Here is a 23,309-nt window from a genome sequence, read left to right on the forward strand (position 1 = left end):
ACCAGGATTGGAACCTGGGGTTGTCTGCCCCGAAAACCCCTCCTCTTAAGTGCGCTACTCCAGGGCCTCCCGGGGAATTCACGGAAGGCAAGAATCAGACCTGCAGCGATGGAATAGGGGGCGAGGGAGTAAGCTGGGTGATAATTTTCAAATGCCTCCTTCCAGGCAAGTTGGAGGCTCAGTTGGGGTTCCCTCCAGAAAGACAGCTGCTTTAGAAGTGTTAATTGATCACCATCAGATTGGAAATCCCTTTCTCCACTTCTGCCAGAAGAGCCCCACACTCTTCAAGGATGCGGAAAACCACACCGAACTGTGGGGAATGTGGGTCTAGAGGGAGAGCAGAAACTCTGGGGGCGCTGCAAGCAGCAGTCAAGCCAAGATGGTTGCTGCGACTTAGTATTTTTACCATTCTTTATTCCCTCAGTGGAGTCCCGGCCCCGCCACGAAGAAACCCGACCAGCGTACCGAGGAGCCTGCCCTCGCTGGTGACACAAACACGAAATCGTTGCGGGGTTTTCATCACTCAACCCCAACTGCCAAATGTTAACTCTTCTTTCCCCACTGGGTAGCGCGACATTCTGGGCGGGGCTGGCTTTCTAGTTATCTGAGGTTATTAAAAAGCCCATGTGGCCTATACCTCCCCATCTTGTGTTTGAGGCAAGGCTTTTCCCTTCCAGATAACTGACCTTTTCCCTTCCCAACTAATCAGGCTGTGACTGCAGGGTCTGGCGTTGGGAGAGGTGGTGGCTTGCTCTCCCTCCAGTGCCCACGTGGCCTTCCCTGGTAGGAGGTCCAGCTCCTGACTCACTTCATCCAATCCCTCAGCTCCTGCCCCTGGCAGCCCTGCCCAGAGCCTCTTGCTTCTGGGGTCCCCCTCACCTGGTGGGCAGCTCTCTGGACACCCTGGGAACTCTCACATCCTCCTCTAGCCAGTCAGTGACATCTGTCCATCCCCTCCCCCCACCCCCCCCCCGCCCCCCCTGCAGTCCCACCATCCCTCTCCAATTCTCTTTTGCTCAGATCGGGTAGGCAGAGGGCAGCTCGACAAGTCCACTGCCAAAGTTGATGTCTAATCAAGGACCTCAGATAGTGATTGGCTGAACAATGACTCCTCAGATGTCTATGTCCTGACCCACGGAAGCTGTGAATATGTTACTTTACACAGGGAAAGAGACTTTGCAGAGGTCGTTAAATTAAGCATCTTGAGCTAGATTACCCTGGATTATCCAGGTAAACCCAATGTAATCACATTGGTCCCAAGGCGAAGGTCAGATTAGGAGAAGGCCATGTGATGATGGAACCAGAGGGAACCAAGGTGAGAAGAAATGTAGTCCGGCCAACATCTTGATTTTAGCTTAAGGAGATAACTTCAGACTCTCAAAGCTGTAAAAATATGCTTCTGTTGTTTTAAACTACGAAATTTGTAGTAATTTGTTATAGCAGTAATAAAAAACTAATACCATGACCATCCACCCTTCCTGCAGGATCCCCATCTTTACAAGTGACCCCCTTGGGATCCATTCACTTGACAGTGCAGTATAGTAGGAACAGCTACGACACGCTCCCACCCCCACACGCTGATGGCTCACAACTCCAACACTCAGCGGTCTCCACTGCCCCCCCCCCAACTGTCTGTGGCCAATGGGGAGGGGCACTGGAGTGATGGTGAGGGTTAGCTGGATTTTAGAGGTTCCTGGGCATCTTTCTCTGCAGAAGAGAAAAGGGGGCTCCTTTGTCTTCAGCTTTGGTCCTGGCCACCAATTCCCAGGCCAAGGGAAAGTCCCAGTCAGTATCTTGTAACTCCCTGAAGCAGGAGGGGGCCACAGCACTTTTCTCTGAGTAATCTGTTGTTCTACAGAATTAGAGCCCACTCCCCTCATTAGAGCCCACTCCCCTCATTCTATGTCTGGGTGCCCTTTATAGGAATTTAGAATTCTTTTTTCTTTTTTGAGACAGAGAGAGAGCGGGCACAAGTGAGCAAGAGGCAGAGAGAGAGAGAGAGAGAGAGAGAGAGAGAGAGAGAGAGAGAGAGGGAGAGGCAGAACTCACCCTACTCCAGACTTGAACTCATGAACCGTGAGATCACGACCTGAGAGGAAGTCAGATGCTTAACCCACAGAGCCACCCAGGCACTCTAGAACTCTTCTTTATGAGAAAATGTTAAAGTATCTGTTAGAATGCAACATGTTAACTCATTCCTTTGTAATCAGATTCTAAAGGATCAACAATAAGGCCTGGTTTCCTTTTGTGCTTCTGGTACCTTGCTTCAGCTCACATCCAGCCCACAGCAATTAAATCCAGAAATTAATATCCTGGGGGCCTGGGTGGCTCAGTCGGTTGAACATCCGACTTCGGCTCAGGTCATGATCTCATGGTTTGTGGGTTTGAGCCCCGAGTCGGGCTGTGTGCTGACAGCTCAGAGCCTGGAGCCTGCTTCTGATTCTGTGTTTTCCTCTCTCTCTACCCCTCCCCCACTTGTACACACACACTCTCTCTCTCTCTCTCAAAAAAAAATAAATATCCAAAAATAAAAATAAAAAAACAAACCCAGATCACCCAAAGCCATGCAGAGCATGTGCTCAGTGAAACTGATTCTGCCACTAACGGCAGTTTGCTTGGGCTTCTCCTTCACCCTCTATCCTTCATTGACCAGTGTATCACATAGGATATATTCAACTGCAAGTAATAACAAAATTGCCAAACAGTAGAGTCTATCAGTTGAGGTGCATCCACCACCAGGGTCTCAATGTATCCCCCCAAATTCATATTTTGAAATCCCAATGCCTGGTATGGGTCCTGGTGAATGGGATTGGTGCCCTCATAAAAGAAGCTGAGAGACCTCCCTTCCCCTTTCACCCTGTGGGATACAAAGAGGAGCCCGTGACCTGGAAGCAGGCTGCCACCTGACTGTGCCAGCACCCTGATCTTGGGGCCTCAGCCTCCAGAATCGTGAGAAATAAATGTCTGCTGTTTAAAAGCGATTCAGTCTGTGATATTTTGTTATAGCAGCCTGAACAAACCAAGACATCCACATAGTGGAAAATTACAGAGCTGATGAACAGAGTGAGGATGTTAATGCCGAAATGGAAAGAAACACCTCTGGGACATAATGTTAGGCGAGAGAAGCCAGCTGTATACAGTGTTGCCTTTTGTGTAAGAAAGGGGAAAGGTACATATTTGCGAATATTTGCCTAACAAACACTGAAACACTACCCAAGCAGCGTTTCTAGCTGCCTGCCAAAGAAGGGTTGATGAGGACAGTATGGATAAGGACAGCATAGGAATGAGCCTCCTCATTGTAGATTATTTTAATTTGGGGCCTGATGAATGCTTGTCTATCAGTTTTGTTTTGTTTTGTTTTATCTTCTAAAACATTTGGTTATTAAGATATTACTCTTTGGGGCGCTTGGGTGGCTCAGTCGGTTAAGTGTCTGACTTTGGCTCAGGTCATGACCTTGTGGTTCAGGAGTTCAAGCCCCGTGTCAGGCTCTGTGCTGACAGCTCAGAGCCTGGAGCCTGCTTCCAATTCTCCCTCGCTCTCTGCCCCTCCCCCGCTCATGCTCGCTCTCTCTCACTCTCTCTCAAAGATAACTAAACATTAACAATTTTTTAAAATAAATAAATAAAAAGATGCTACTGTTTGGAGGATCTATGTGAAGGGCATACGAGAATCTTTTTGTATAATTTTTTGCAACTTTTTTTATAAGTGAAGTTATTTCAGAAGGAAGAGTTTTAAAATCTTAGAGAGAATGCTAGAAGGGTAACAAATAGAAAGACCTAAAAACTAGCAGGAGTCGGAACCATGTAGTTGCTGAGAGAGGAAATAGGAAAGAGAAGGGGTGGGGGTTGGGGGTAGGACAGGGTAGTGGAAAGTCAAGTGACGGAGAGGACCAGGGAAGGACTAATTAAGAAGAAAACCTGATGGGTATTGAGGAGGGCACCTTTTGGGATGAGCACTGGGTGTCGTATGGAAACCAATTTGACAATAAATTTCATATATTAAAAAAAAAAAAAAAAAAAGAAGAAGAAGAAAACCTGGCATCCTAGACTCCTTTCCAAGGGTTCCGTTGCCATCTTCCCGGATGTTTACAAAGAAAGGAAGACGCCACTCCTACAGGTGAACGGTTCTTGACAGCCGCCCAGGACAACTTTCTTCAAGATTTGCTTTCCTGCCAGATGCTTTTCTTCCCTTTCTCTGCTCCCCAAACTGTGTTCAGGGGCACTGGCTGAGAAGGTAAGGCTGGAGTGTTTGCAGCAGGATTTGATTTGTGCCTTCTGGTTGCGAGCACTTAACACTTAACGCCGCCTGGCAGGGTTCACACACTTCCCACCGCAGGAGGGATCATGCAAATTAAATCCTCTCCCTGCAGGTCAACAAAAATAAAAGCCTTTACTGCAGGTAATGTGTTTACCAACCCGGATTCCGGGACCCCAGAGGCCTCAGAGCTTGGCTACAGCAGTGCTGGAGAAGCCCCTGGGAGGTTTATCGAGGGAAGCCTGTGGCACAGTTCGCCCCAGGTAGGGCTGACCTCAACATTCTCACAAGTTCTGTGTGCACAGAGATGGCGCTACCCCAGGCTCCAGCCAACGAGCGCCTAAGAGAGTCCCCAGAAGTGTGACTGTGAACACAGTGCCAGCATCCAGACAGTAGGAACCAAAAGTACAAAAAGAGGTCACTGCCCTGACACCCTGCATTCAGATCTATTTCTCTAGCTCCAATACTTAAAGCAATCGCCTTGACTTCGGGGTCACTTTTTCCAAAGTAAACTTGGTAGGGTTGTATTTATTTTCTCCTTTAAGAATGGGGTGGCAAAGGTGGAATTTACAGGCAGGATCTTCAGAGACTGTGTAAGTTCTACAGCAAGTGATGTTAACTTATATTTGCACAATACTACTACTTTGCACTGCTATTTTTTAAAAATTTTTAAAATATTTTTATTTTACTTTTTGAGAGAGAGAGAGACAGAACATGAGCAGGGGAGGGGCAGAGAGAGAAGGAGACACCGAATCTGAAGCAGGCTCCAGGCTCTGAGCTGTCCGCACAGAGCCCGACGCACAGAGCCCGACGTGGGGCTCGAACTCACGGGCCCGTGAGATCATGACCTGAGCTGCAGTTGGACGCTTAACCCACTGAGCCACCCAGGCGCCCCATCACTGCTATTTATTAAAGGCTAACTAAGTGCTTTGCATAATCTTATTTAATCGTAACAACCATTGAAAATACTCTTATCCCCAAAGCAGAGGGAAAAGATAAGGTTTAAAGGGTTTAAGTCATTGACCAAGACCACTTAGCCACAGTATTTCATCAAATCTAAGATGCCACCATTATTTTAAGTACCAGTAGGAAAGAAAAAAGCGCTGCCAATCAAACTATGGTATGCCATCGAGTCTAAGATACTTCCTGAGTCACAGATGTTACAGGTGAAAGGATGTGGGTCTAGACTCTGTATGCGATAGTGAGTGGCAGGACAGCTCTGCACATCAGCTGTTTACAGGGCATTTTTAGAGTTCTTATTGAATTTCTTCCTCAGAACAATCCTGAAAAAAGCGGGGAAAATCATCCCCATTTTCAGAGGAGGAAACACGTTCAGAGTAGGTAAGCAATTTCTCCAAAGCCTCACAGCCTGTAGTTATAACTCAGGAAGAACTCCTGGCTCCTATTTTAGCATTCCCTTTGCTGAATCATACAGCCTCCACTCACCTCAAGAAATGCCTTAACTACTAGTTAATTATCAGTGGAATTATGTGAACAAGAACACAGGATGTGCAGGAGAAGGGCTCTTATTATTACAACCCTGGCCACAGTATCTTGCTGACTTCTTTGGCTGTGAGTGAAACGCTGCCCTTTGCTCAATGTAATTCATGCAACAATTATTGAGTATATGCTGTGCTCCACTAATCACGGTGCCAGGCAGGAGAGGGGGGCTACTTTAGTTCACAAATCTCATTATGAAAACTTCCAAATATACAGAAAAATTGAAAAAATGATGCAGTGAACTCTCATATACCATAGCTCCATGTACACTGCACAATTGGGAACTTTTTGCCATATTTGCTCTTTCTTAATGTATATCTTGTAAGCTAAGTGGACCTAAGTTACACACAGCACGATCCCTCACCGTAAATATTTCTAACATGTATCTTCTAAGAGCAAAGATGTCTTTCTACATAACCATAATACCATCGTACTTGGGATGGGCACTTCTATGTGTCAGCTTGGCTAGGCTGTAGCCCCAGGTAATTCAATCAAATACTGACCTGGGTGCTACTATGAAGATAATTTACAGATATGACTAAAATCCATGGTCAGTTGACTTTAAGGAAGGGAGAGCCTTATATCCTAGCTAATCTGGTGGGCTCGGTTTAATCAGTTGAAAGCCGGTAGGAACAGAGCTAGGGCTTTCTTGGAAGAAGGAATCCCACCTGCAGAAGGCTTCACCCCGTGCCCAAGAGTTCCAGCCTGCCCTTCCTGACAGCCTGGTATGCAGATTCTAGCCTTGCTGTCTTTGTCTTTTTGGGCTGCCATAACAAAAATACCATGTAACGGGTGGCTTAAATAAAAGACATTTATTTCTCACAGTTCCGGAGGCTGGGAGGTCGAGATCAAGGCACCAGTAGATTTGGGGCTGCGAGAGCCCGCTTTCTGGTTCATAGACAGCCATCTTGTTGCCATGTCCCCACACGGCAGAGAAACAAGGGCCCTCTCTGGAGGCTCTGCTCCCATTCATGAGGGCATCACTGTCATGACCTAATCACCTCTCAAGGCCCCACCTCCAAACACCATCACCTTCGAGGTTTCAATGTGTGAATCTTAAGGGAGACGAACATTCAGTCTACAGCAATTGCCTTGCTAGCCCTGACAATTATATAAGCCAATTCCGTGCCATAAATGTCTTAATATATATCCCTCCTCTTCTGTCTCCCTGGTTAACCCTGAACCAACAGAATACCCAAGAAAATTAACATTATGCCATAGCCTCAATCTTTATTAATGATTCTTAACCTGAGGTCAGACTGTGCTTCAAGGATCAGGGAAGGACCTGAAACCATAGGCAACATGTGGAGCAGTCATACATTTCGTGAACTTCTCTGGGGAAAGGCCAGTTTTCATCAAATCCTCAAAAAGTGCATTACTCCCTAAATGACCAAGAGCCACTGCATCAAACACATCTATCTAGGTTTATAAAGCCAACAGCGGTGACAACAGAAGGAATGGAAGCTGACTGGCTTTAAATGAGGCCCAAGTGAATCCCTGAGAGAGAAATCAGATTGTGGTGGCAGGCAGCCAGCAACCCCGTGGTGCTTCCAGAGTTCCTTTCTGTTTAGTTCACCGTGGCCTGAGGTATTTACAATATGTGTCAGATTTCTTAAAGACAAAGACAAAGGGAGTCCCATCAAGTTTCCATTAGCGGGGACAAGCACAGAGCACCTGAGACTTAGCCATCCTTAGGCAGGCAAATGTGGAGACCAAGAGGCACAGTAAGGTTTTGCATTTAATTTTGATCGCATCATATTTTTTAAATATTGGGCATAAAAAGCTGTATAATAAGCTAGTCTTTTGGCCAACATTCCTTCTTCCACAAAAGTAAAAGATAGCAAAAATGTCTGTTGTCAATGGCAAACAAGAGGGGAGAAGTTGTTGACTGACCAAGTTGGAGGGTGCCAATTAATGTCAGTCAAGATTACAGAGAACAGATGGGGCACCTGGGTGGCTCAGTCAGTTAAGCGTCCAACTTCGGCTCAGGTCACAATCTCGCAGTTTGTGAGTTCGAGCCCCGCGTCAGGCTGACAGCTCAGAGCCTGGAGCCTGCTTCGGATTCTGTGTCTGCCTCTCTCTCTGACCCTCCCCCACTCACACTCTGTCTCTGTCTCTCTCTCTCAAGAATAAATACACATTAAAAAAAATTTTTTTTTAATAAATAAATAAAGATTACAGAGAGCAGAAAAATCTTTCCAAAGAGTCTTCAACAAAAGTAGCACTTTCCCAAGGAAGAATGCTTCTCCCTACTTTCAGTTTTGTTAAGTCCCTGTAAGAAATCAGCTTCTTACATACAGGCGTTCCTGCTACTTACAAAGTCTGACTCGCAAGCAGCCACATCCCCTTCTTGTCATGTACCAGCCACTGCCCATGACAAGGCAGGAAAGAGCAGAGCAGAATCACCTCCTGGAAACACGCTGCTCTCTGAGCAGGGAGGAGGTAAATGTCTCATCCTCTGCTGGCTCCTTTAACCACAAGCTGGACGGGCCCAGGCCCTGGGCCGCCCCATATCTGAGCAGAAAATGGCTAGCAACTCCAGATACACTGCCCCATGGGGCCTGGAGCTGGTCACAGGGCCATGGGGCTGATGTCTGCAGATATTGCTGGAATGTGCGCTGGGCCAAGGTGTAACCTACCAGCTCTTTTCTTGCTGGCGAGAGCTGGCTAGTTCCATAGCCGCCCCCCACCCCCGCCCAGCCACTTCTTTCTTTTGTGTGCTTACTTCTGACTTGAGTTCCCACCTGTGACGGCAACCTGCTTCTAAATAAGTTAATTCCACATAAAGGGATAGAGGGATGCTTGACCTGAGAAAGAAACTCCATTCCAGAATTTGACATGCATTTATAACAACCTTCACTATTGCAGTTGGGAAGGAATTCGTGTTTTCTGGATTCTCAGATCAAAGTCTAAATGAGGCTGATGGAGAAAATGTTAACGCCACCAGGAGAAATTCAAGTATTGTTCAGGGTCAGGATGCCTTAGGGCTACCCCTCCCTGCTCACCACTGAGTAAGCCAAGAGAGCTGAAACTTGACGATAAAAAATTTTTAAGAAGTAAATTAATGTAAGAGATGGTTAAAAATCATAAAAAGATAGTTATCAAAAAAAATCATAAAAAGAAAAAATTGTGATAAAACAGAGGGAGGGGGAATCTGGGGCACCTGGGGGGCTCAGTCAATTAAGTGTTAGACTTTGGCTCAGGTCATGATCTCCAAGTTTGTGGGTTCGAGCTCCGCATGGGGCTCTGTGCTGACAGCTCAGAGACTGGGGCCTGCTTTGGATTCTGTCTCCCTCGCTCTCGGCCCCACCCCTGCTTGAGCTCTGTCTCTCAAAAATGAATAGATATTGGGGGCTGGACGGGCAGGAACGGCTGCCCTGCTGATGCTGGACCCGCCGGCTCCTCAGATGCAGCTGCTCTCCTGCACCTGTGACACTGGGGCTAAGAGGAAGCGGCCGTTTCTATGCTCAGTGCTCAGAACAGTGAGCACTCCGTGGTTTGTAGCCGAACATGCTTTACATCTGCCGGGGAGGCAGTTTTTACGTGCACGAGGCAGGAAGACCTACCTTTGGGCTTCTAGCTGGGAATGCTGAGCACGGTACTAACCACTTTGGTTTTTGAGTTCTTTGTCTACAAAATGACACTTGTTGTGAGGGTTACATGAGGTGTGCATGGAGATGAGCATGTGGCTGGCCTTTGGCCCAGTGGGATCGACCAGGAGAGGGTCTCCCTCTTGGAAGTGATCATTCTGTAGGTCTGTCTGGAGAGGGGCTTCTGCAAGTCTTTGGGCAAGTTCATGAACCCCTGGCTGCTTCCAGGCCCTGCGCCCACACACCCTGTTCTAAGGACCCTTGAGACAGCAGAGCAGGAGCTGGGCTTGGAGGCGGTGGGGAGTGGACACCAGAGGGCCACACCTGGCTTTGTCCTGCCAAGAAGACACTGCAGTAGGCCACCTAGAACCCCATATGCAACCCTCTAAACCAGGGCACTGGTGAGTGGAGGGGGGCAGTCTAGCAGGTGTGATGAGGGCTGTAAAAGAAAAAAAAAATGAATAAACATTAAAAAGAACAATTAAGAAAAAAAAACAGGGGGGAAACAAATGTAAAAGCAATGAGAGAAAACGAGATAAATATAAGCTAAGCAAAATGTCAAAGTGAGCTAAAGGAAGGTCGTGTAAAATAAGAAAAATGTAGGGGAGGAGAAATATAACTTTTCCCTCCATATTCCTAGGATCTCTGAATAGATTCTACAAGTAAATCTGAGAAAAGACAGATTAACAAGAGAAAAACACAGAGAAGTTTATGAACGTGCGTTGTGCATACATACAGGGGTACTCAGCAGTGAATAACTCAAAACAGTGGTTAGAACTTGAGCTTATATGACATCCTCTAAAAACAAAGAAAAATACATTTTTTTTAATGTTATTTATTTTGATAGAGAGAGAGCAGGGGAGGGGCAGAGAGAGCAGCAGACAGAGAATCCCAAGCAGGTTCCGCACTGTTAGCGCAGAGCCTGATGGTGGGGGGGGCTCAAACTCACAAACCGTGAGATCGTGACCTGAGCCAAAACCAAGAGTCAGAGGCTTAACCAACTGAGCTACCCAGGTGTCACAAAGAAAAATAAATTTTTAAAGATGTAACAAGACAAAGAAAAAGCTTTGAGTTTCTAGGGTGGCACATGTGGGAAGGTAAGGGTATAGGGGAACTAATGGCAGATAGGGCTAGTGAGTAAGGTTTGTTAAGTAGGTTCCTCTGGTGTGGTCTCTGGGATGTTAAGGATCTAGAGTTGTCTCTGGTGATTAACTTTTCTCCTGGTAGGAGAAGGAACACCTTTACAAATTTTTACAAATTTATGTCCTCTTTCTACGCAAATAGGCAGAGGGCAGAGAGCTTTTCTTGTACCTTCTTCTCAATTGCCCTCAGCTCAAAATATATACTTTTTAAGTAGGCTCCACACCCACTGTAGGGTTTGAACTCAGGACCCTGAGATCAAGAGTCGGATACTCTACCGACAGAGCCAACTGGGTGCCCCAAAAGAATTCTTATGCATATTTTGGGGTGGCATATTCTGGTACCCTTCAAAAGAAAGCCATGACTATTGAGGCACAAACAAATAGAATAAAAAGGCTCAAATACGCAAAAGATAACACCATAAAATAAACTGTAACCTGAATAAAATTGGCCCTCCATGTCCCAGCCTTAGGGCGGAACAGCATGCAGTTGCTTCCAGAGGAAACTCAAGTTTGCCTCTAGGAGGAATGAGAGAAAAGCGGAAGTCGCTGCAGCAGGTCTCGTGAGCAGGCAAGAGAAGGGGAATTCTAGTAGGACGGCAGGACAAGTCTCTAAGAGCCCTCTTTTGGATGCATCTCACTGCCTGCGAGCCCACCTCTGAGCAGCTGTTAGGGCTTTCATCACTGTCCTTCTCCATAGGGTTCCCACAACACCAAGCCTGGGCTTCTGTTTCCTCCTTCCCTGAGGTACCCTTCTTTCAAAAGCCATAAAGCTTGATAAGTGACCACCCTGCCACTTGTCTCCTGACACTTTTTCTCAAAGGGAGAAACACTCCCCAATCCGGAATGCTAGTGAATTAGATTCCCTTCATGTCATGTAAATGATACCACAAAACTATAAAGTATTTTAGAGGGTAGGAGTAGGGACATTAACCTTGAAGGATATTTTACACTGAGACGGCAGAGCGGTGGAGGCTCACGTGTGAACGCTAACCGTCTAGGTCCTGGAACGTCTGGCTGGCCATCAACAGGCTGTGCCAAGCCCGGGCTTAGGGAAATGTGGACTTCGACAAGTGAGGGAGGCCTGAGAGTTGTAACGGGTCGTTATCTCAATACGAACTGACAAGGCAAAGCAACTACTTAGAAAGGAAAAAAAGACTATCTCTAGTTACGCCAATATGCCAGATTGGGTCCATCCCCTGTGCCGGCTCCAATCAGCCAGTCGCGGCTGCCTGGAGTGCAGTGTTGGACATTGCGAGGCCACATGTGGACTCAGCAAGAAGGGGTGCCACGCTCAATTAGCAATGCCAGCTGTGGGCAGAGGAGCAGGGAGAGGCACCGGGCATGCAACGCACTGCTGGCTCTGGGCCCCGGGGGCCAGTTCTCAGGAGGAAAGCGTTTCTTACCAGACACAGTCAGGTGTAGAAAGTCACAAACTGAAAGGCCTGCAGGAGCCCGCCAGGTACCATGAAAGACAAAAGCAGGCAGGAGGGGCTTGTGCCTCTGCGTGTAGAGAGTATGTGGCTACTAGAGTAATCTGGGCAGCAAGTAATAGAGAAGCCCAACTCAACTGGATTGACTAATACAGAACTCTATTATTTCACCTAATGAGACCTTGGGAGGCAGGTGAGCCAAATGTGCTGCGGTGAAGGTTCGAGCTCTATTTCCCACTCTTCTGTTGGCTCTTCCCTCTTCTATGTGTGCCCGTCACAGCCATCTCAGCTTGCTGCCGGTTTGGAAAGTCAGGCTTAACGCATCAGTAGATGGCAATCCCATGCCTGGTCCAGGAGTGGGCATGTGATCCAACTGGCCTAATCAGACTGCAGGCGATACCTTATTTTATGTTTGAGGGACAGGTTTTCTTTTCTGTCCCATGGATATAAACAAGCAAGCTTATTGTCCAGTGGCTGCTGATTATCATCTTGCTACCATGGGAGAAAGTCAGCTTCAAGATACTTCTACATGAAAGAGGGAAAAGTCAAGAGAATGGTGGGAACTGGGGTCAGAACCCTCACAGTAGCACTTGTGGTCTACCATGCCTCTTGAAGTCTGACATGGGTTTCAAGATGTTGGCAGGGCTGCATTCCTTCTGGAGGCTCTAGAGGAGAATCTGTTTTCTTCCCCTTACAAACTTCTAGAGGCCTCCTGCATTCCTTAGGTCATGGCCCCTTCCTCCACCTTGAAGGCAGCCATGTTGCATTTCTCTGGCCATTCTTCTGTAGTCACATCTCCTTCTGACTACAGCCAGGAAACGGTTTCTGCTTTTAAAGGTCCATGTGATGAGATTGGGCCCCCTCCTATAGAGGATAACCTCCCCATCTCAAAACTCTTAACCAAATCACATCTGCAAAGTCCCCTTTGCAGGAGGGCCAGTAATATAGTCAAAAGTTCCAGGGATTAGATATAGACTGCTTTGGGTGGACATTATTCTGTCCACCATAATGCCTCAAAATTTCTTCAGTCTCAGATTTACATTTTGTGACTGTATATTTCTAAACTGTTGACAGAGCTCAAGAATGTCAGGGAAGAAAAGTATTTCCCAGGAATAAAAAGAGAAAAAATTAAGTAGATACAGCAATGTGTTCCATTTGATGGGTGACAATCTCTTTCTGGATTAAATGATGAACTATTTCAAAAGGGATAACAGGTTAACTTTAACCAAAAAGAAGCCTGAGCAAAGCCCAAATTAAACTGTATAGGTTCCATGGAGTCTTTGGAGGGCTTGCAGTATGAAAGGGAGGTCACAGGTGAGATTATATTTCTTATAACCCCAAGGACACAATCACTTTTATGTCAAGCTGGAAATGAAATAAAATGCTGGCTTCTGAAAAATTGTCAGATCAAGGAGAACATCTTGACTGGACAATGAGGAAATATATAACTCTTCAGACACCTTCTCAATCCTTGTAACTCTGGGGATTGCCATGCAATAGCTAACCTAGTCATGGAAATTAACTTATCCAGTCAAAAGGAAAGTGTCTGCCTGAGAATGAACATCAGAGGATCTGGCTACAATGAAAAACACTCATTCTCTTAGCTTGGCTACTCAATAGAGAAAAGAGGGGAGGGACAAAAACATCAAACAGAAGCAGTAATGAGTTTTGCCAGTTATATATTTTTAACAGCAACCTGTGCAGGGGATTGAACACTGGGGATATGGGCGCAGCCGACCTGCACTGTAGCTCCTGCTTGGTCATTAACCAGTTGTTAAGACTTTGGTCAATGGCCTTAACCTTGTAGGGACCATGTTTTCTTATTGAATTTTTTTATTCTAAAAGCATTTATATCAATCTTTTTTTGAGAGAGTGAGAGAGAGAAAGAGAGAGGGTGGGAGAAGGGTAGAGGAAGAGGGAGAGAGAGAGAATCTTAGGCAGACTCCATTCGGAGTCTCAACTCCACTCCAGCTCGGAGCCTGCCATGGGGCTCCTTCTTGGGACCATGAGATCAGGACCTGAGCCGAAATCAAGAGTTGGACACTTAACTGACTCAGCCACCCAGGCATCCCTAAATGAATCTTATTTTTTAAATGCACTGAGAAGAAAATTTATAATACTCCCACCCTATGTGCACAGGCATGCACACACACACACACACACACACACACACACACACACACACCCCTCTCATCCCACATCACAGAGCTCAAAAACTTAACGGACACCCTCCTATACCTTTTATCCTGCCATGTACATTTATTCCTATGTGTAGAGTTGGACTTTTTTGTTCTCACAAAAGCTGCATCATACTATATTCAAGACTCTAGCTTCCTTTTTTCATTAAATTTACATGGATGGCCTCTAGAACAATTCACATAGACCTAATTCATTCATTCATTCATTTACACTCACTTAAATTGAAATTATAAATATACCAAATTATACTTCTGCCAAAATATACCCTATTTCGGTGGTATCTCAATTAAGTTTTGACACCAAAAAATATACAACAAGCATCCTTGATTGTTTATTTTTATGTCCTTCCACTTTTATCCCTGAAGAATATATTCCCCAACATGAGATTTGAGGCAAAAATATGTATTTTCCATTTTAATAGACTGCTATAATATCTTCCCAAAGATAGTAACCATTTACATTCTGAGCTACGACGTATGAGGAGGGCTGATTTTCCACTCCCTACCAGCATTGTGTGTTCTCAACCTTTTTTTAATTTTTGCCACCTAATGAGGAAAAACTGGGTACCTCATGTTGCATTTGCATTTCTGAGTGCTAGTCAGGTGATTCATCTCTTCAGTAAACGTTAGTTAGTAGGTCTGACTTTTACTCTGGACAAACAATATGCTCCTGATGAAAATGGAGATGTCACTTTAAGTCTCTACCCACATGACCTGGAACACCATCTTGGCCAAAAACCAATCTGTGCCTGAAACTGATCCATGGTTTGGCCATTGTGCAATAACACCTCGACCACATTTGAAGGGAAACTCTCAAACCTCCAGGGACACCAAAATTGCAAATCATGACCGCTACCACACAGCCAGGAGAGATGAGTGTCAAGTTCAACATAAACTTGTTGTTGACACCTAGGCATTGCCAAACCTGGAACAGAGGCAAAGTTTACACTGCCTGAAGCACTAGACTGAGAAATGTTCTGGGGCTGATCACGGCTCACTTGAAAACAGAGACTGGGTAGCAACGTATGCCTAGGCACGAGAATCTGGAGGGGCAATATCCCAGGAGGGAAACCCTGATATTGTCCCCGAGTAGGAAAAGAATTGGATCGGCCCTTGGGGTTCAAAGGTGCCTGGCGCTCTTTGATCTGGGGAGGAGGAAAGACATCACCCTCATTACCCACCCTCCTGCTCATTCCTCCTCTCACTGAGGCTGCAGGGGTCAGCGTAATCCTACCCCTCTTCCCCGACCCCCCCACCCAACTCTCCCTTCTTTGACACTTTCTTTCATTTTATCCAGAATGCACCTTAATAAAAATGTTGTGGGAAATAGAACCTTGAGATTTGCCACACCCTCAGTCCATTAAAAATGGCCAGATATGGCTGGTAAGGGATAAATATAATGGCATTTGAAAATCTGCAAAGAGAAATTGTAGGCAAAATTTTCTTCAGAGAATTTGGCTTTCAAAACAGAAAAGCACTGGGGCCCCTGGGTGGCTCGGTTGGTTATGCGTCTGACTTCAGCTTGGGTCATGATCTCACAGTTCGTGAGTTCGGGCCCCACATCAGGCTCTGTGCTGTGCTGACAGCTCAAGCACAAGGCTGCTTCCAATTCTGTGAGTCTCTCTCTCTCTCTCTCTCTCTCTCTCGCTCTCTCTCTCTCACTCTAGCTCTACCCCTCCCCCCTCACACTCTGTCTCTCTCTCAAAAATAAGTAAACGTTAAAAAAATAAAAAAGAAAACAATGGGAAAACAGAACAAAACAAAAAGCCTTACTGCTAAAGCTTGGAATGCCTACATTTCAGTTCCATCCAGGAATGGCGTACCCCTCTCTCTCTCTCGGAAAATGCAAGCTGGCCAGAGGCGGCGCTCCTTCTTTCTCCCCAGACGGTGCCTCCTTTATCAGGACATCACCTGACCCCTAGTGGTCACACGGTCTTCAGCTGTACCAGATGATCTTCCTTTATTTGATGGTTTGTCAAAATTCTAATTTGCTGACGGTTAAGCGGCATTTCCTTTGAAACGCTGACATTTGTAAGTTATCAAAGCAATGGGTCTTCGACTTTAAGAGGGTCTTTAAATCGAGTAAACCTTAGAGAAATTACCAGAGAGGCCTAAACATCAAAGAACACAAGGAACCCTTTGTGTGTAACCGTGCTACATGGCATTTCTCCCGAATTGATTTTCTCCCGAATTGATTTTCTCCCCTGACCGTAAACTCAGGTTCCAAACCCTTAAGGTCTGTCTTTAAAAAAAGGAGTAAAGAATTGCATTCAGGATAAGGAATTGTTCACATGTCCACACATCCATCCAAACCCACCTTGTTCCAGGCTCTTTGTAAAATAGGAACACTTAAAAACCAGAATATTTTTACAGTCCTGTAAATCTCATGTGTCTTGTGGTTGATGCTGTCTAAATTAGTTCTAAATGATGGAGAAAGGAAATGGGTGTTTATGGGACTGTGAAATATTTTAGATTCTAGTCTATTTCATGAAGTTTTCAGCAGGGGATGTAAATAAGTTGACAACTGAGGCAAATGGTTTTGACTGAACCACACCTAGGTCTATTCCACAGTTGACCTCCCAACCCCACCCTGCTCTGGTCAGATCTGACCCAGGATTGGGTGGGCGGAGCCTCTGGAAGAAGAGTCTCAGAGGCTGCAGCTGAAGAAATCTAGAGTTGGCAGGTTTTTCACACACACACACACACACACACACACACACACACACACCTGGCCTCAAGTCCCAGATTGCTCTCAAAAGTAGGAAAGATTTGAACAGACACCTGACCAAAGGAAATATACAGATGGCAAATAAGTACCTGAAAAGATGCGTGACATCACCTGTCATTAGGGAATCGCAACACAATAGATAAGATAGTACTGCACTATAATCCCAAGCATAAAATAAATAGTCATGACTCTATACTGACATAAACAAATGATGGCATGAATAAATTGGGGAGAATGTACAAACCTCCCATGACAAAGAATTCCAAATAATTTATGTAACCACTTGTTAATTGAGGAGGGAGAGCACAGCTTCCTACTCCTTAAGTGTGAGCTCCCCACAGTGAATTCCTTCCAAAGAGTATGGGATGGAAAGGGAGAAGAAAGGACGCGTGACTTTACAGTCGAGGAACCTGACAGACATTACCTAAAGCAGGTGATTAAGGTTAGTGTTAGTAGTAACAAGTTGATAGTATGAGTCCTTGATAAGATATGAGAATGGCACTCCACCTCTGTGGTCTTGTTCCCCCAAAACCATTAGCCCAGGCTAATCATGAGAAAAACATCAGACAAATCCCAATTGAGAGATGCTCTACAAAATGCCTGACCAGCTCTCCTCAAATTTGTCAAAGTCATCAAAACAAGGAACAATGTCATAGCCAAGGGAAGCCTAAGGAGGCATGAGGACCCTGGACCAGAAAAAGGACACTAGATAAAAACTAAGATCTAAATAAAAGATGGACTTTAGTTAATAATTACGTGTTAATATTTGTCCATTAATTGTGACAAGTGTTCCATACTAATATATTTATAGCAGGGGAAACTGGGTTGGGGGTATATGGGAACTCTGTTCTACCTTTGAAGTTTTTCTTTAAATCCAAGAGCAGTCTATAAGAAAAAGTTTATTTCAAAAAAAAAAAAAAAGTGGGGCCCCTGGGTGGCTCAGTCAGTTAAGTATCTGGCTCTTGATGTCAGCTCAGGTCATGATGTCAAGGTTCGTGGGATCGAGCCCCACCCATGTCAGGTTCTGCACTGACAGTGCCTGCTTGGGATTCTCTCTCTCCCTCCCTTGCTCTCTGCCCCTCCTCTGCTCATGTTCTCTCTCTCTCTCTCTCTCTCAAAATAAATAAATAAATAAATAGACATTGAAATAACAAAAGGTAAGATGAGCATCTCATCTTGGTTTTCCCAGGACTTTCCCAGTTTCAGTCCTGCAAGTCTGGCATTCCTGGAAACCCTGTCTCAGCAAAACAAGACGGCCAGTTACCCTACGATAGTCTAGCCCCCTCCACGATGCAGATTCCTATAAGGCACTAAGAATGCATCAATAAACTACTGTAGATTTCCCTTTCCGAGGTTTTTAGTGATTTGTTGCCTCATTTCTTTTAAGCCTGGAACGCTTACAACTTCCCATAACCGACCTAAAAAACAGGACGGGGCAGTAAGGATTTTACTTCAGTGGAAATATCCATGGTGAGAAAAGAAAACTTTCTCAGACACAGGCAAGGTAGCACCTCAACATTTCCAAAGTTAAACGTCCTGTGGCTTAACAAATCATGAGTAATTCATAGAAACGTGGTTACAGCAGCTTTGGTGGGTCCTTACAGCATGAGGCCTATGTGGTTCTCATGATTTCAGCAATGAATCACCTATACACCCATAACAAGTCAGATCTATCATTTGACGCTCAATGAGAAACTAAGGCTCAGTATGGCCAGAGCTGGCCTGAGTGGCAGTTCAGCCAGACCACTGTCTGGGACACATCCCTACTGCTAAATATCACAAAGGCACTAAAATATCATTGGAAATGCAACCAGGTAGAAAAAAGACAGAATTTTCCAGAGTTCCTCCTTGGGGAGTACCTCCTGGGGTCACTGTACAGGGCTCGAAGAAATACAAATGCTACTCGCCTCTAAATCTTATCAAGAGGACAAAAACAAAGCTACACCTCAGAGAAAAATCACCCCTCTGGTGTGGTAGTGGCTTGTCTAATGAATGTCTTGTTGGACCTATACACAAATGGATGTAGGGACTACCTTTCAAACCTAAACCATTTGTAAATAAAGAAGCATCTGCAATTTGATAAGCTACTAGGTTGGGAGGGTGTGGAGGCCCCCCACTTCCTCCCACCCTCAAAATCAACCTGCAGCCCCTCAGTCCCAGCCAGGCAGGCATCAAATTCCAGAGGTGACCTGTGAATTGCATCCTCAAGAACAGCGGGTACCATTAACCCGAGGCCTTTCGTTGTACTGAGAGGACAGTGCAGGCTGGGGACCATGGGGTTCTTCTCTGCAATTCCTGCACACAGAACTTAAAAATAGACTTGGAATAAATTTCAAATGTGTGTAGGTTTTAAGAGTAGACAAATTATTAGTCTATCGGGGCATCCAGGTCCAGGGCAGGGAGGATACTGTATTGAGGGCATAGGGCCAAGGCGTTAAGAATTCTGGGTTTACATCCTGCCTGGGGCGCTTACAGATCGTGTAGCTTCGGGCAGAATTTTGACCTCTGGGTCCCTAATTTCTCATCTGTAAGACAAGTATAATTTTATCCTCCAGATTTTCCATGGTGTTTGTAAAACACCTGCAATGGTCTGGCTGGTAGTGGGGTCTGCATTCCCTCCACGGTTTGTATCACTCAGGGAGACTGTCCCCATGCTCCTCAAATCTGGGATAGGATGTCCCCGCCCACCCCCACAATGGCATCCCTGTCCTGTGTGCTGATGACCCCTTCTTGCTCTTGGAGAAAGGAAGCATCCAAAAGGCAGCTCTCTTGGCCTTCTGCAACTGTACCTGGTCCTCACCTTCCCTCCTTCTGGACGAGGACCCCTTCTGACCAGGGTGATAGAGCCCTCAACTATGACCTTGAAGACTGGGCTCTAATGACTATCCCTTCTCACTTGAACAGTGAACCTGCCCCTTTTCTAATCAGCTTTTAGGCTGGCTCAAGTGTCTCAAGTGTTTAAGAAAAAAAAAAAAAAAAAAGATTCTTCCTCAGTGCGCCTGGGTGGCTCAGTCAGTTAAGCGTTCGACTTTGGCTCAGGTCACGACCCCATGGTTCATGAGTTCAAGTCCCGTGTTGGGCTCTGTGCTCACAGCGCCGAGTCTGGAACCTGCTTAGGATTCTGTCTTTCTCTCTCTCTCTCTCTCTCTCTCAAAAATAAACATTAAAAGAAATTTAGAAACAAAAAATATTCTTCCTCTCTCCAGGTTCTGCTCTTAATATGTCTCCCCACCTAGCCAAGCTTCTTTTAAGCCATGTCTGTCCCACCACCTCCAGCCCCTCAAGCCCTGTAGCCTGGCTTCCTTCCAATCACTTCCCTCTAGGTGCTCTCCGAGCTCATGGGCTCATTTGCCCAAGTCTCTAAGCCTCAGACACAAGTATCACTCCCTTCCCTCGGCTCTTGTGGCACAAGGGATTGGGATTCCTCTATGTCTCTGGTGCTGAAATGCTGGCCTTTCTCAGCACATAGGCCTAATCATTCTCTCTTCTCCAGCCATACACTGTGGGTGACCCCATCCTCTCATAGCTTCAGTTATGTCCGTGTGCTGTGGACTTCAAACCTCTCTGCAGACTTCTGTGTCCAACTGCCTGTGGATATCTCCATTTAAAAAGAAAAGGGACAAGCGCCTGGGTGGCTCGGTCAGTTAAGCATCATTGGTTTCTGTTCAGGTCATGACCTCATGGTTCGTGAGTTCGAGCCCCTCATCAGGCTCTGGGCTGACAGTGTGGAGCCTGCTTGGGATTCCCTCTCTCTCCCCCTCTCTCTGCCCCTCCCCAACTCTCTCTCTCTCTCTCAAAATAAATGAATAAAAACTTAAGAAAAAATAAAAAGGGTAGGTAAGTTATTAAACTGTCTGATGTATTAGTCTGCTGGGGCTGGCATAACAGAATACCACAGAGTGAGCGGCTTCAACAATGCAAGTTTAGGGTCTCCTAGCTCTGGAGGCTGGAAGCTCCACAACAGGATGTCATCAAGATAAACGTGTATATTTCTATGTGTCCAAGGGTCTTCTTTTTGTAAGGACACCAGTCAGCTTGGATTAGGCCCCACCCTAATGGCCTCATTTTAGTTTAATCACCTCTCTAAAGGCCCCGTCTTCAAATACAGTCACATTCTGAGGTACTGGGGGTTAGTGCTTCCCCACACGAATTTGGAGAGAATGCAACTCAGCCCATAACAGGCATCACTTGGTATGTTAATTTGTGATGAGTGTGTGAGTCTGAAAGGCTCTTTAGCATCCAGAGGTCACCATCGTCTCCATCCTTACTCCTGGCACCTCATCTTTTGTCTACAGGTCCTTCCCAAGGTATGGTGCCCATGTGGTTCACCACCTCCCGTGGTCCATCCATCCCAGGCACACCTCTGAAACCTGCTCACTTCTCTTAATCCCCTCTGCCACAAACTAGGTTCAAGCCCCCATCCTCCTTCAACAAGATTATCACAAGGGACTCCTATCTGGTCTCTCTTCCCTCAGTTTTGCCCACCTCTAACCCGTCCTGCTCGTGGCAATGAGAGTGAGTGTTCTCAAACGCACTTCTGATCATTTTAAAATCCTGCTTAAACCTTTCAACAGATCCCCTGACCTCAGAATGAAATCTACATTCTTCAGCACCGCCAACAAGGACGAACCCCGATTGAAGCCCTGCTTCTCTTCCCTTCTCTGAATTTCTCAGTTCTTCAAATGCACCATGCTCTTCTGCCTGGGGTCTTCACACATTTTTTTTCCTCTTCATATCCTACTTCTCCCCAAGCGAACTCCTACTGGTTCATCAGTTTTTGGTTTAAACATCACTTCTTCCAGGGATTCCTCCCTGATCTCCCTCTTTAAGGGGATTAGGTGCCTCTCTGTGTACTGCTCTGTATGATCGATTACGTGTCTCCTCCACTAGAGATCATAAGAATAGGAAACAGGTCTGTGTTTCTCTTTTCCCAATGCCCAGCACTGTGTCTAAGATATAACAGATGCTCAGTAAATACTGAATGAAAAAAAAATGAGTAAATGCAAACAGAATAGGGCAAAAGTAATGCGCCCCGTGAGAGAAAACCTGAGTCCTTGTTTCTACTCAGCCACTAAGCCGTTACATCACAGTACACGTAGGCCAAAATGAAAATGAGGTTGGGTCAGACATCTCTCAAAGTCTCTACTGATTCTAAACAACTGTAATTCTTCATCTCTGATTCCAGGTAGAATATACTGTGCTGAATATCCAAGAAAGAGTCCTTTGCCTGCTACTGATTCAGACAGAATGCCAATAGCCTGATGGAAATATAAGAGGCCCAGGAAAGGCCAGCAGAAGACAAAAGTAATAAAAAAGACCACTCGCTGACACTAAAAGTCGTCTAAATTAAGACGATTAAATAAATCATTCTCCACAACCCAAGGAGAAAACAGACACACGGAATGTGATGACTTTTGGCCTCCTTTCCCCATCCTGTGTTTCTCTTCCTCCTCGTTCTTAAGAAGGTGTGTGTCGGGGCGGGGGGGGGGGTCTCTTAGATTAAGATGACTGAAGTCAAGTCCCCAAACTTCCTCTTAGCTTGAGGAGATCGTTGTCTATTTCCAACAAGGAAAGTACAATCTAAGTAGTAAAGGCTCCTTCTCAGTTTGCAAGAAGCAGGACAGGGGAGAGCCCAGGGGAGAAGTCTAATTAAGAAGTCACATCTAAAAGATCTTTAGTCAGTCGTGGAAAATAGAGGGTCCATGTGCTTCAGACCTAAACAAAACTTGGCAGCCACCTTTCTCTTGTTTTATTTCTCCTCTTCCATTTGATGTGGAAGCAACACTTTCTACCACCAAAGAATAAAGGTGACAAGGACAGACATATCTGTCCATAGCTGAGGAACGCTTCAGGGGTCTGCCACTACATGTGCGTTGTAGGGAAAGCTGGTTTAGCTGCAGATTCGCAGAAGTATGCAGAAATAAAAGGACACGACACCATGGAGTTCCATCGGACGCGAGTGCTGCGACAGTTTGTGAGGCGTGGTGCAGAGGGCTGTGGCTACAAAAGTGAAGAAAACAGAGTTTTGTCCCTGAGGAGGTCAGTCTCTCACAGGGGTTCTCGATCTGCGTTGCCTACTGAAATCACTAGGGAGCTTTATACAAAACACGGATGCACTGTTGGTGGGAACGTGAAATAGTACAACCACTATAGAAAACCATGTGGTGGTTCCTGAAAACATTAAAAATAGCATCATCATGGGATCCAGCAATTCCATCTCTGGATATATACCCCAAAGAATCAAAAGCAGGGCCACCCATGTTCGGAGCAGCATTAGTCACGACGGCCAAAAGGCGGACGCAACCCAACTGTTCATTGACAATGAATGATAAACGAAATGTGGTATAAACCTACAAGGGAATATTATCTGGTCTTAAAAAGGAAGGAAATTCTGACACATGATGAACCTTCAGGACATTATGCTAAGTGAATAGGCCAGTCACAAAAGGATGATTACTCTTTGGCT

At 45.7% G+C, this 23,309-nt stretch overlaps 1 long non-coding RNA gene and 1 other non-coding gene across 3 annotated transcripts in view; one reads left to right on the forward strand and one right to left on the reverse strand.

Annotated features, from left to right (window-relative positions):
- The window catches only part of LOC128315274 (uncharacterized), a 130,414-nt gene that overhangs the window by 27,486 nt on the left and 79,619 nt on the right, over window positions 1-23,309 (reverse strand). Inside the window, exon 1 of one of the 2 annotated variants that reach the window (XR_008297931.1) lies at window positions 8,073-8,363. The exons of the other annotated variant lie outside the window; for it this stretch is intronic. This is a non-coding gene — a long non-coding RNA (uncharacterized LOC128315274). Of the gene's footprint in view, window positions 1-8,072; window positions 8,364-23,309 lie in introns of those variants that run through there. 2 annotated transcript variants of the gene reach the window in all.
- On the forward strand, window positions 9,136-9,269 carry LOC113600030 (small nucleolar RNA SNORA43). Its single transcript, XR_003421009.1, has one exon. It is a non-coding gene; the product is annotated as a small nucleolar RNA SNORA43 (small nucleolar RNA).

This window comes from Acinonyx jubatus, chromosome C2 (assembly GCF_027475565.1).
Source record: "Acinonyx jubatus isolate Ajub_Pintada_27869175 chromosome C2, VMU_Ajub_asm_v1.0, whole genome shotgun sequence".
Classification (NCBI taxonomy): Eukaryota; Metazoa; Chordata; class Mammalia; order Carnivora; family Felidae; genus Acinonyx; species Acinonyx jubatus.